Source organism: Pteropus medius, unplaced genomic scaffold, assembly GCF_902729225.1.
Source record: "Pteropus medius unplaced genomic scaffold, Ma_sr-lr_union100, whole genome shotgun sequence".
NCBI lineage: Eukaryota > Metazoa > Chordata > Mammalia > Chiroptera > Pteropodidae > Pteropus > Pteropus medius.
This window is the reverse complement of record NW_024354886.1, coordinates 1,861,661-1,874,409: the sequence shown is the minus strand read 5'-3', so window position 1 is coordinate 1,874,409 and position 12,749 is coordinate 1,861,661. Positions and strand designations below refer to the sequence as shown.

Sequence of the window (12,749 nt, the reverse complement as noted above, 5' to 3'; positions counted from 1 at the left end):
CTGGAATGTTCTGTTCTCAGAGTCCACACTACTGGCTACTCAGCAGTCAAGTCTTTGCCCCCAACCACTCTACCTAAAAGAACACCCACTCTCCACCCCCACTTCTAACCCTCTACTCCATTTTATTTTCTTCACTACGCTTATCACTAGAAAATAACCTCCATGGGAGCAAAGACTCTGCCCTGTTCATCTCAGTGCCTAGGAAAGTACCTGGCACACAGGAATACTCAATACCTACATGAATGCTTACACTAGGTAGTGTGGTCCTGTTTGAAATAACTGAAATCCACTGACCTACAAAAGAAATATAGGTATGAAGATTTGATACTAGTGGCTGTAGTAGGCAGAATTCCAAGAGGGCCCCATGATTTCCATCTCTAGTTTACACATCCTGTATAATCCCCTCCCCTTCAGTGTGGGAAATACTTGTGATTATGGGATAGTCACTCATGTGATTAGGGTACCTATATAAGACTCTGCTATAGCTGACTGGAGAGACATCCTACTGGGTTTGAAGAAGTTACCATGTTATGAGAGGGCCACGTGGTTAGGACCTGAGGGTGGCCTCTAGGAGCTGAGAGTGACTCCCAGCCGATAGCCAGCAAGAACGCAAGGACCTCAGTAATATGACCACAAGGAACAGAATTCTGCCAATCACCAATAAATTTGGTGGAGGACCCTGAGCCTCAGGCAAGATCACAGCCCCTGCGCACATCTTGATTTTAGCCTGGTGAGACCCTGAGCAAACAATACAGGTATACTGTGCCTGGACTTCTGGCCTACAGAAACTGTGAGATAATACAAGTTTTAAACTGTAAGTTTGAGATAAATCGTCCCATGTTAATAGAAAACTAATTCAATGGCCATCAATCCTATCAGACTCAAAAGCCACTTTTTATAACAAACATCTTGTTACACCCCTTACTGTTCTGAAATTCATAGATTTAGAAACTACTAAAGAGTTTTAAAAATAGGCTAAAATACAAGGGAGAAATCAAAAGAAAAATAATACATATCTCAACCACATTGGAAAACAAAAATGGGCCTTTAAATTTTCAAAATGCCCTGAGGAGAGACTCTACATTCATTGAGAACCTCTGTGTGCCAGGATCAGTGGCTCCAAATTGGGAGGATATTTTAGTATTAACTTAGTATTTGCTAATTTTTTTTCTTTATATATCATTGCTGTAATTACATTTTTATCCTAACCTTTTCCAAAATGGACTTAAGAAGGTTTGAAAGCCTCATAATTTCCTCCCCCCCTCAATTATTAAGTACTCACTGGGCACATAATACTGTTCCTTGAAATTAATTTTCACAATTAAATAGATGTTTAAAGCTTCTAATTCATTTCCTAACTCTCATTTTTCAGATGTGAACAGAGAATCACCATCATCTAGTGGCTCATTATACACACTATAAAATATTTCACTCCAGCTGTGAAGTTGGCTATAGTAAATACATTTTGTTGCCTTAATCAAGATTTATAATATAATAATATAATTTTTAAAGGCCACATGCCAAAGTACTTTCTAAATTAATAAAAATACTTAGTACTTAACCTATAACATACTTTAAAATCATCACACAATTTGCAGGTAGCTATATGCCCATGTGCCCAAGGCTAGTAATAACTGATGGAGAGCCTGTCACCAAGCCTACTTACTTGATTTATTTTACAGTAGCCTTCTAAGCCCACATACATAATGGGTACTCACTTTGTGATGGGAAAATAAATTATTTAGTCTGAACAACCTGACAATGTTACTATTAATTATTAATTCATGGGATGGAAAGGGGTATTCCCTAAATAGCCTTTTTTCATGACCAAATAGCAACACTATTAATAAATATTTACAGATTCCTAATTTTACAGATGAGGAAACTGAGGTTCAAGGTCACAGCCATCAGTGGCAGATCCTGGGATAAGGAAAGATAAAGCTACAGAATCTCAATTTACTTATTTAGAAAATTGGGATAACCTTGCCCCCATTAGGGTGGCTATAAGGATGCAATAAAGTAATATACAATAAAACACATGAAAGGACATAGTACAATGGCTGACACTTAACTGCCATTCCATAATTATCATTTTCCTTCCCAGGGTTTCCTCCACCAATCTCTCCCGTCACATTTTTTCTTTTTTTTCTTTTTGTCAAAATATCTCTTAGGATGATGTACTTTGGTGACAATTTTCTGACATATGTATTGCATCAATAACAAATTATAGCAAATTATAGTTCATTTGAGAATAGAAGGACTCACTGGGACACTACAGAGGAAGCAACTGACCCCAACTCTCAGGAACTGAGTCTACACTCCTCAGAATATTCAAAGATTTTCAACTTGTTGGACTGAGTCCAAACCAGCTTCCCTACAGTTGAGAGTATGCAGAGTTTTGAACAACCTTGTGCTTCACATATAATAATTGGAATATCCAGAATTCTCTTTTCCATCCTTACCTTCTTGGATCTCTCTGTAGCATGTGACACTCTTGAACACGCCCTTCTTGAAAATCTACTTCCTTAGCCTCTGTGACGCTCCAGCTCCTGGTTCTCCTTTTACCTCTATGTGACTCTTCCTTCACTATTGTCTCCTTAAGAGTTGTGTTTCCTAAGGCTATGCCTCCCTGGTGACTTTAACTTCTAAAACTCTTGCTGTAAGCCAGACCTCTTCTCTGAATTTCAGAGTCACAGGCCTGCAACATGATTCCACTGCATATTCCCACAGCACCTCAAATCAACATACTCGACATCAACTAATCTTCTTGTAACGTGTATCTTCCTCCTTTAATATGCTGTATCACTACACAGTAATCCATGCTAAAAACCTGTAAATCTCCCTTCACTCTTTCTTCCCCCCTGACCCCACCTCATCTATTCAATTGGTTAGGTCTTCTAATTTCGCCTCCTAAATATTCCTGTAATTAATCTCTCCTATGCCAATCTAATAACTTCTATTCTACTTCAGGTTTCCATCATCTGTCACCCAGATTTCTTCAACAGCTTCTCAACTATCTTCCTGCTCCCATTTTGTCCCCCTCAATTCCATCTCCATTCAGGTTGCAGAATAATCAATCTAAAATATTTATAATCATAGTACACTCCAAGTCAGTCAACTTCTCTGTACCTCCATATTTTTACATGTAAATGCCCCAGAGATAACTATAAGGCACTTAATATACTTTGTGGCATTTAGTAAGTGTTTAATAATGGTAGTTATGATATGTTATTAATACAATAATGGCATTACAGTCACTGGACTGGTATACAAGTTCACAGAGCATACACAGCCCTCCTTGATTTGACCTTTGCTTACCACTCTAGCCTACTGTCTAAGATACTCTGCCACTCACTTTATGCTTCAGGAATATGAAACTTAGTAACCACTTACCCTGACACACTTTGCCATTTCTCTGCCAAAAATACATATTCCCTTCATCCCCTGCATAGGCAAGGCCTTATTCTGTAGGCCTAATGAGGTGTCACCTTCACCAGGAAGCCTTCTCTGAACATCAGAGCTTTTAAGATCTCCTCAGAAGTATTGATAGACAGCTAAGTATTCATAGTCTTCTGAATACAGTTCTAACACAGTACTTACCACTTAATATTACAAAAAACTACTTCACATCTACCTTATCCACTAGATTATAAATTCTTAGTGGGCAGGGAACAGAACTGATTCTCTTTTGTGCCCATAGCACTTCGCATAACCTAGCAGGTCAACACAACTTTGCATGAATGAAAGGAAAGTTGCCCGGGAATCTCCTCCCCAATTCCACCTGTACTGGTCAATTCTTACCATAAATGAGTCACATTATACTCAAATTTAAGTTATGTGAATTCAACTACTTATATGGAAGGAGAAGTTAGAAATAGTGATAACTACCCACCACGCCACTCAATGACTATATGCTCTTTGCTGTAATCAAGCCTGAAACAGAAGGTATGAGTGGTTTTAGAAGTTTCTCAATCATTGATAAATAAGTGGAGGCATCAAAGAATTAATTTTAAAGGCTCTAGAAAAACACTGACCACAGAAAGGTAAAGAAGTGGTAGTCTGGAGTATCTCTCATTAGGTGAATTAACCCTTCCTTTAAAAACTCTCAGTGGGTGATTTCTCTGTATCAAAATAATTTAATAACCACTGAAATAAATAGTACACAATTGTTTCAGTAATAAACAAAGTGTGCATATGCTAATATTTAGGTAATTAAACCTTTAAAGGAGGAATGACAGAACAGTAAAGAGAGCAAATAAATCAATGAAAATAACTGCACACAAGATTGTTATTACTACAGATTATCACACTAAGTACCATCAGAGAGAACTTAACCAAACCACCAATTACATAACTTCAAAGATTGCTCATTGTGGTGCTTTTGAGGCAGGCCAAGAAAAGCCTAGTAATGGTGGCACTCATGAAGTGAGGTGTTAAGCCAAACTGGGGGTGTCAAATAAAACTTCTGGTAACATTAAAATCTCATAATCCAAATTATCTTATTTTGCAACATGCCTAAATTAAGAAAACCATGACATGGTACCTTGTAGGCATTAAAGGATCTTCTAAAGAAAATTTTGACAGTATTTGATTTTTACATTTTGTCCTGACTTTCAAATGTAACTACTAATCCCACTCCCACCCTAACTATAATCTCTTGCTAATACCATCTGTAAGAACAGATAAACCACTCAGCTGCTAACGAGAGCCAGGGGATTTTATTTGAGTCTCCAAGACCTGACTAGTCCCACAGCCAGCATTAAAAACAAGAACAATGGCACCTAGTGTCCCAAGGAAGAATGTCCAGTTCTGCTGCAGCTAGCACAGACCAGGAGCCTATGAGCAAAAGCAGATGCTATGAGGAAAGCAAGTCAATGAAGTTCTTTCCCATCCTTAGGAGAACCCAAACTTAGCTTTCTCTCAGTAGGTTACTTAATGTCCTTGTACTCTTCATCTGGTATCATTTCTACTCTTCCTCCTATAAGCTCCCTGAGGTAAGGGACTAGCTCATGTTTGATGGAAAAATTATCAAAACTTTCTAATCTATTAATTTCCAGGGCAAAACATCACATCGTACTGCTTCATGATATCATGGATTTTCCTAGTGATTAAAACTGCCTAAAACTGGTATGAGCTGCTTTATAAAGAAACGAAATGTCCATCAAAAAGGGACTTACTGTATCTGTTAAAAGGTAGCTTATTTAAAAAGTAAAATCATGACACATATAAACACTATAAAACATGTCAAAGATTTTATTTAACTCTAATGAAGCATCCAGTAAGATATTATAATCAGTTCAAAGAGATGTTAAAGAACACACATACATACACATGGGCTATCGGGAATGCTGAATTGCTTTACAAATAGATGCAAAGCTGATCAATATTCCCAGGACAACATTCAACTGCATTCCACTGGACAAAATCCACTTGTGTTTCCATGGACAAGAATCATCTGCATCAAATGAATCAACTATCACTTTGCTACAATTGAGAGTTATAAAATAACTGAAAGACTATGAAAGATACAGATAACCTGGAAGAACATACTAGATAAAAAAGTCAATAAACTTTTGTGTCCATTTCATAGTCTTTCACAATTTTTCCTGAAAATCCCCAGACTAATGGACTATTGTACAGCTGCTAAAGAGAATGAAGCAGCTTTTCATGTACTAATATAGAATAGCTTTCAAGATATAATGTGAAAAAAGCAAGATTCAGAAATGTGGTAGGTGACATTTATGTTTAAGAATAAACATTAGAGGGTGGAGAACATATAATGCAATATACAAATGATGTATTATAGAATTATACACTCGAAACCTATATAATTTTATTAACCAATGTCACCCCAATAAATTTAGTAAAAAAAAAAAAGACAAAAATAAAAATAAAATATGCCATATACAAAGAGAATATTTCTGAAAGGATATATAAGAATCTTTATTACTTTTAATCACCCCTAGTAGAATGAAAGCCTCCAGGAATGGTAAATCTTTGCCTATTTTGTTTACCCTTCTGTCTCCAAACATTAGAACAGTGCCTCGTATTTAAGTGGCACTCAATAAAAATTTGTTGAGTAAATTAATGAATCAATGGTAACAGTGGTTGCTTCCAGGAAGAGGAACTGGATATCTGTGGGCTAAAGATGAAAGGAAGACTTACTTTCCACTGTATACCCCTTTGTGTTTTTGAATTTTGTACCATATCCATATATTATCACTTCAAAAAGTAATTTTTTTAAAAAAAAGTAATAAGATAACATTAGCTGAGATGTTTCAAAGGAGATTTCTTCATTAAGCTGCCTTCTATCTCTAGGACATTAGCAAGATACTGAAACTATAGTATGAGTATCAGCAGGTTTAACATAAGTGATGCTTAGTGTTAATATAATTGATTTCGCCACTTTAGAAAAGTTTGATGTTATCTACCAAAGTAGAAGATCTGCATATCATATGTCTCAGCAATTCTACTCTATTGTAGTCTAAGGTAAGATATATTCATGAGCATGTATAAGAATGTCATAGCTAAAACACAAAAGATCCTAGAAACAACTGAAATGTCCATCAGCAACAGAAAGGGTAAATAAATTGTAGTCATGAAGTAGAATATTACACAGCAGAGAAAATGGACAAAATTAGCTGTATGCAACAAGATAGATTAATCTACAAATGTAATGTTAAGCTAAAGAAGCCAAACACTAAGAATATATACATATGATTTTATTCACAGGCACACCTCATAGATATTGTGGGTTTATTTCCAGACCACCACAATAAGGTGTCTCGCAATAAAGAGAGTTGTAATCCTTTTGCTGGTGTAGGGTCTGGCCTTCAATTTGTGAAAAATGCAACACTTGAGAAGCATAATAAAGGGAAGTGCAATAAAATTAGGTTTGCCCATATAAAAAGTTCAAAAATAGGTAAAGTAACCTGCAAGTGTTTAAAGTGCAAACTTAGAGGACGTAACTTTTTAAAAAAAAAAGCAAGGCAGTAATACTTTGTTAGTCGGGACAGTGGTTACTTTTAGGAGAGGGGCTGTGATTGGGAAGGAGCACCTGATGGGCTTCTAGGCACTAGTACTGTTTTATTTTTTAACCTGAGTGGCAATAATTAGGATGCTAGTTCAAAATAATTCATTAGGCTGAACATTTGTGTTCCATATACTTTTCTCTATGTATTATATTGGACAACACAAACGAAAGTTTAAAAATATATAGACATTCTCTATGCAAGCTGGAATCCAGGAAGGAAAAAGCATGTGAGTTCCAATCCTGAGCCAAAGACTATGTGCCCTACAGGACATTAAAAAAAAAAAAAAAAAAAAATGTGACGACCAGGAGGGAAACAGATGAGCTTTCCACCTTTCCTGAAGCAGCCTGTGCCTGAGTCAGCTTGGTTAAATTGTTCCCACTTTTCACAGCTTGTTTACATCTTTCGCCACTTTGGTATCTACTAATTTCTTTAAAAGCTCCTTCTATAATATTACAAACTCAATGTCCACAGTTCTCAAACTTTAGATGTATCAGAACCACTCAGATTAAAACACAGATTGCTAAACCCCATCCCAGACTTTCTGATTCAGGAGGTCTAGAGTGAAGCCCCTGAATTTCCATTAAGAACAAACTCTCAAGTGACTCAAATGTTGTCCTAGTATCACTGCTCTATAGTTAATTCTAATGCAACAATCCAGGTGAGAAATTATGAGGATTTCAGTGAAGGTAAAAACAGTAGTAGGAATAGAGAGGAGAAAATGGATATAAAGTGTGAACAGACAGAATATGAGGGTGCAGGAGAGAAAGAGTTCAGGACACTCAGGTTTTTGACTTAAATGAATAATGTGCCACTCACCAGGACAAGGAATTGAGAGTGAAGAAATGCAAGTTCAATTGAATAAATCAATCTATGGCTTGGAGAGTTTGAATCAGGAAGCCTAAGAAAAGCACCTAACCTTAAATGGAAAGGTAAAGAGGGAAGCATGAGTGGAATGAGCCAATGAGAGGCAACTGCTCTCAAAGTACTGTGTAAATATAAGAAACCCATAAAAGTAAACAGGTGACCTCTTCACAATAAAATTTTATGCAGCTGTAAAAAACAAAAACAAAAACAATAAAGATATCTATGAACTGAGATGGAGTGGTTTCTAGAATATATTTTTGGGTGTAAAAAGCAAAATGCAAAAGAATATCCATAGCACCTTTTGTGTAAGAAAGAAGGGGAAATAAGAAAATATACATATCTATGTTTATTTGTGCAAAAAGCAGCATAAGGATAAAGCAGAGACAATGAATAGGTCATCTACAGGGGGTGGATCAGAAGAAGGCAAAACAAAAGGAATGGGGTGACATTTCTCTGAGAATGCCTTTTGACTTTGGCAACCATGTTAATGTTTCACATATCCCACCCCCTCACCACCACCACCAAAAAAAAAGGACAATAAATAAAATCAACAAAGATGGAGAGGTAAGAGAGTAACATGAAATATAGAGAATCAAATAAACCAACTGTATTTCAAATTAATAACATAACTACACTGAAGGGGTTACATAATCCATGTAACTTTTGAACAAAGTATTTGTACTATATTTGTTCAGGCAAATTTTTAAGTTATGTAAAACAAATATTGAACTAGATCTAGTTAATGGGTTTCATTTTCACAGAAGCATAGGTTCACAATTTTGAATCTACTTTCTAGGTGCATTAGGAGTGTACGAATAAGGAAATACGGGGTCAATAAGGGGAATCAGATTCTCACTGGTGGAGAAACAAATTACACATATGAAAAAGGGAATGCACAGAATAATCCCTGTGGTTTAAAACTAGAATTGGAAGTATCAGTGTAAACTCATGGGTTTAATACAGACAGAGATACACAAAGATATATACAGATGTGTAGGGTACACACACACACCCATTTGCTACAAGGGCCTAGAAGCAACAATATCTCAATAACTGTGAGCACACCTAGCACCAAGATTTAAATTTCTAGATACAATTTTCCACTAAGGGTTCTCTAGAGCTAATTCCAGGGCAGGGAAAAAAACATGATTAACCTGAACTATTTTGTTGTACCAGGAAATAAAGAAGTGTTCAAAGAATAATGGAGACATATCAAAAAGACATAAGCCAGCTTGAAAGGACTTCCATTGGTTGAATATGGGACAATTTAAGTAAAGGAAATAAATAAAGATTTATAAATATTTAGAAAGAATTATAACCCACTGGGAAACATAAGAATCTGTGAGTTCATAGTGATTATCAATTAATTAAGTAACGGGGGGAAGTCAACTAATAAATGTAGAAGGAATGATGGAATTAGAAAATACTCATTTGGCAAAACTGATTGAGGAAAGGCTCATCAATGAATCCTAATTCTAGTAGGTGAAAGTTTAAGGAACAAGAGGATATTTACATAGTCTCAATGTATTTCCCCAGAAAACACATTACTTACAAAGAAAAAAAAGTTTTTTTTTAAAAAAAAGGAAAGGAAAAATAGTAACTTTACCATGGAGAAACCAGGCAGGATCCGCCTTAACTAAATCATCAAAGTTAACATCTCCAGTAATGGGACACATCAACATCTTTGGCCTCCTAAATGACACATTGAGAAAACCACATCACGTCTGTGGTATTCTCGCCAAAATGCATTAATGTGGATCTATTCATTAGGAAACACCAGACAAACTTCAAATGAGAGGCATTCTATCTAAAAACAAAACGAAACAAAAAACTGGCCTAGCCTTTTCAAAAATGTCAATGTCTCACAGACAAGCACTGAGGAACTGTTCAAGATAAAGGAGACCAAAGAAAAACAACTGAAGGCATTGCATGAGCGGTGTTTTGTTTTGTTTTGAGGTGTTGGGTTTTTGTTGTTGCTATAAAGGGTATACACAGATAAGCCAACTGGGACAACAAGGCCTGCAGATTACCTAACAGTATCGTATTAATGCTAATTTCCTGATTTTGAGGATTAGAAGGTAAGAATACTTTTTTTTAAGGAAAGGCAGACTAAAGGACTGAGGTTAAAGGGCATTATATATGCAACTTACCATTAAATAGTTAGGAAAAAAATATACATGGAAAGAGAGAAAAAATAAAGCAAATATAGTAAAGTATTAACACTTGGGGGAATGCGGTGAAGGTTATATGAAAATTCTTTTTTGTCTAAAATTAGGTTAAAATTAAAAGTTAGAAGAAAAGGTAAGCAAGTAATTAATACTTGCTGGGGCTAGGGGTGGTGAAGTAAAGATCTGGTTAACATCTAAAGAAATAAAGTGCCAAAATATAAACCTAACTGCGATGTGTTCTGAAAAGTTTCCCTGACTAAACCAATATGTTCTGTTTATACCTTCTAAAGAGTGAGATTTGGAATAAAACACATCTACTTTAGGACCTTATTCAAGAAAAAGAGTTTCTAAAGTATACAAAGGACTTTAAAATAAGTTAACAGACTCTTCTAAGCCATGTAACCCAAAGTCATTGCGCTAAATGGAAGGGGAACTGCATGCCTTCAGACACTGGTTAAGCAAGTACTTTTCTTCTAAAAGTTTGGAAGGCAAATTAATTTACCTAGAAATGTTTGGTTCTATTTAAGATTTATTATGAAAACTATTAAATAAGTGTAAATAAAATCATACAAAAATAAATACATAAAATAAGATAAACATGAAAGCATTTCAGCTGTATAGGAACTAAAGCTAATGATATAGATGCAAAACTTCAAGAAATCACCAACAAATCTGTAATTTATGAAAACTTGCTTTAGATTTTAAAAATCACTACCTTTTCTTCAGAGCATTTCCAGAAAATACTGTGAATACATAAGTCAGAAAAATTACAGCATGTACTACATTGAAGACAATTTCAGCAATGATACGGTTTCATGTGACAAAGGATTTATGGTTGTTTTAAAATATTTCAACAAATTCTTTGACAAAAGCCCTTCCCTCCCATAAGGTGGAGCCTAGCTGTTGCCTTCCCTTGAATGTGGACTGGCCTTAGTGACTTATTTATAACAAACAGAATATAGTAAAAGTAGCAGTGTGTATATTCAAGATAGGACATATAAGGCATGTGGTTTCCTCCTTGCTCTTTCTGCCATCACTGGCTCTGGATAAAACCAGCTGACATGTTGTGAGGACACTCAAACAGCCCTATGAAAGACCTAAGGCCTTGTGCCAAAAGCCATGTGAGGGAGCCATCTCAGAAGCAGATCCTCCCGCCTCAGTCAGGCCTTCAGATGACTGCGGCTGCAGTGCTGGTCAACAGCTTGACTGCAACACATCAGAAACTCTGAGCCAGAACCACCCAGCTAAGCTATAACTGAATTCCTGACCCACAGAAATTGTTAGATAAAAGATGTTTGTTGTTTTAAGCTGCTAAATTTTGGGGTAATTTGTTACATAGCTATGATAACTAATATAGGGCTTAATATTTATCCATCTGTATAATTTTGTAGAAATGTTTATTGTGAAATTAGCTAAAATTTACTATGCTTTACAAAGATAATCACAGGTGACTTTTGAACAATGCAGGGGTTAGGGGCACCAACCCCCTTGCACAGTCAAAAATCCACATATCGCACAATAGAATTTTTAAAATCCACATATAACTTTTTTTTTTTAAGTCTTCTTCTTTCTCTGTATCATTCCCCTTTTCCACTCAATCCTGTTTCTGGAGGACACTCCTCTATCAAGTGGTAGCACATATGCTTTTGCCTCAGGCTCAGTTTTCTAGAGAACCAGAAAATCCCTCCCAGGATCAGCTACATAATTTAGAGGACCCAGTGCAAAAAGAAAATAAGGAGACCCTTGTTCAAAATCATTAAGAATTCAAGACAATGAAAGCAGAGCATTAAACCAAGTGCAGGACCTTCTAAGCTTTGAGTCTTGTGTAACTCATTTATCTGTGAGGCTGAGGACATTTCAGGCCCTCCCTTGCCCCTCATCCCTGTGCCCTGTTCCCCAATTCTCCATATTCCCTCTCAGGTCCTCCACTATTACCTGTTTCTTGTGTGTACTTCTAGAAATTCTGTCTGTCTATCTCCTACCACTGCTGCCGCCGCCACTGCCACTGCCACCACCACCATCACCTCTCTCTCTCTCTCTCTCTCTCTCTCTCTCTCTCTCTCTCTCTCTCTCCATATCTGGAAAGATGCTCTATTTAAATGTACTCCAGCTACCTGGTGAAAAGCTTTGACTGGTGTATTAGTGAGAAGGAATTTTTAATGATTAAGCAAGTTTATGTTTGTTACATGTGTGAGACACATGACCGCTTAATTATTTAATAAAGTCACACATAGTTCACCATTGTGAACTTTTAACTTTTGTCACACATATAACTTTTGAATGCCCCAAAACTTAACTACAGTCCCTTGGCATCCGCGGGGGATTAGCTCCAGGACCCCGTGTAGACCAAAATCCATCAATGTGGGCTCCAGATATGGCTGTGATCCAGGCTCGTGGCTAGGAATAGGGCCCGATTTAGAATGTCACATTAATGTAGTAGGGCACCTATGTCCAGCTCATGTAGTATGATTCGGCTAACTGTATCACACATGTGTGGCAGAATGCCACTATTGTTCTTTGATATATATAAAGCCCATGCGGTCCCCTAACAGAGGAGAAGCTTGCTCCCCACAACAGAAGCAATAAAGCGCTTCAGAAGCAAATATTGCGCTCCCAGCAATAAAGTTGGTGCCTGCCATTTCATTCTCACGTCGGCTCCTCATGCGTTCTTTCAACTAACTGG

At 36.6% G+C, this 12,749-nt stretch overlaps 1 protein-coding gene across 1 annotated transcript in view; it reads right to left on the bottom strand.

Annotated features, from left to right (window-relative positions):
• BTBD9 (BTB domain containing 9) overlaps window positions 1-12,749 on the bottom strand; it is a 361,080-nt gene that overhangs the window by 341,404 nt on the left and 6,927 nt on the right.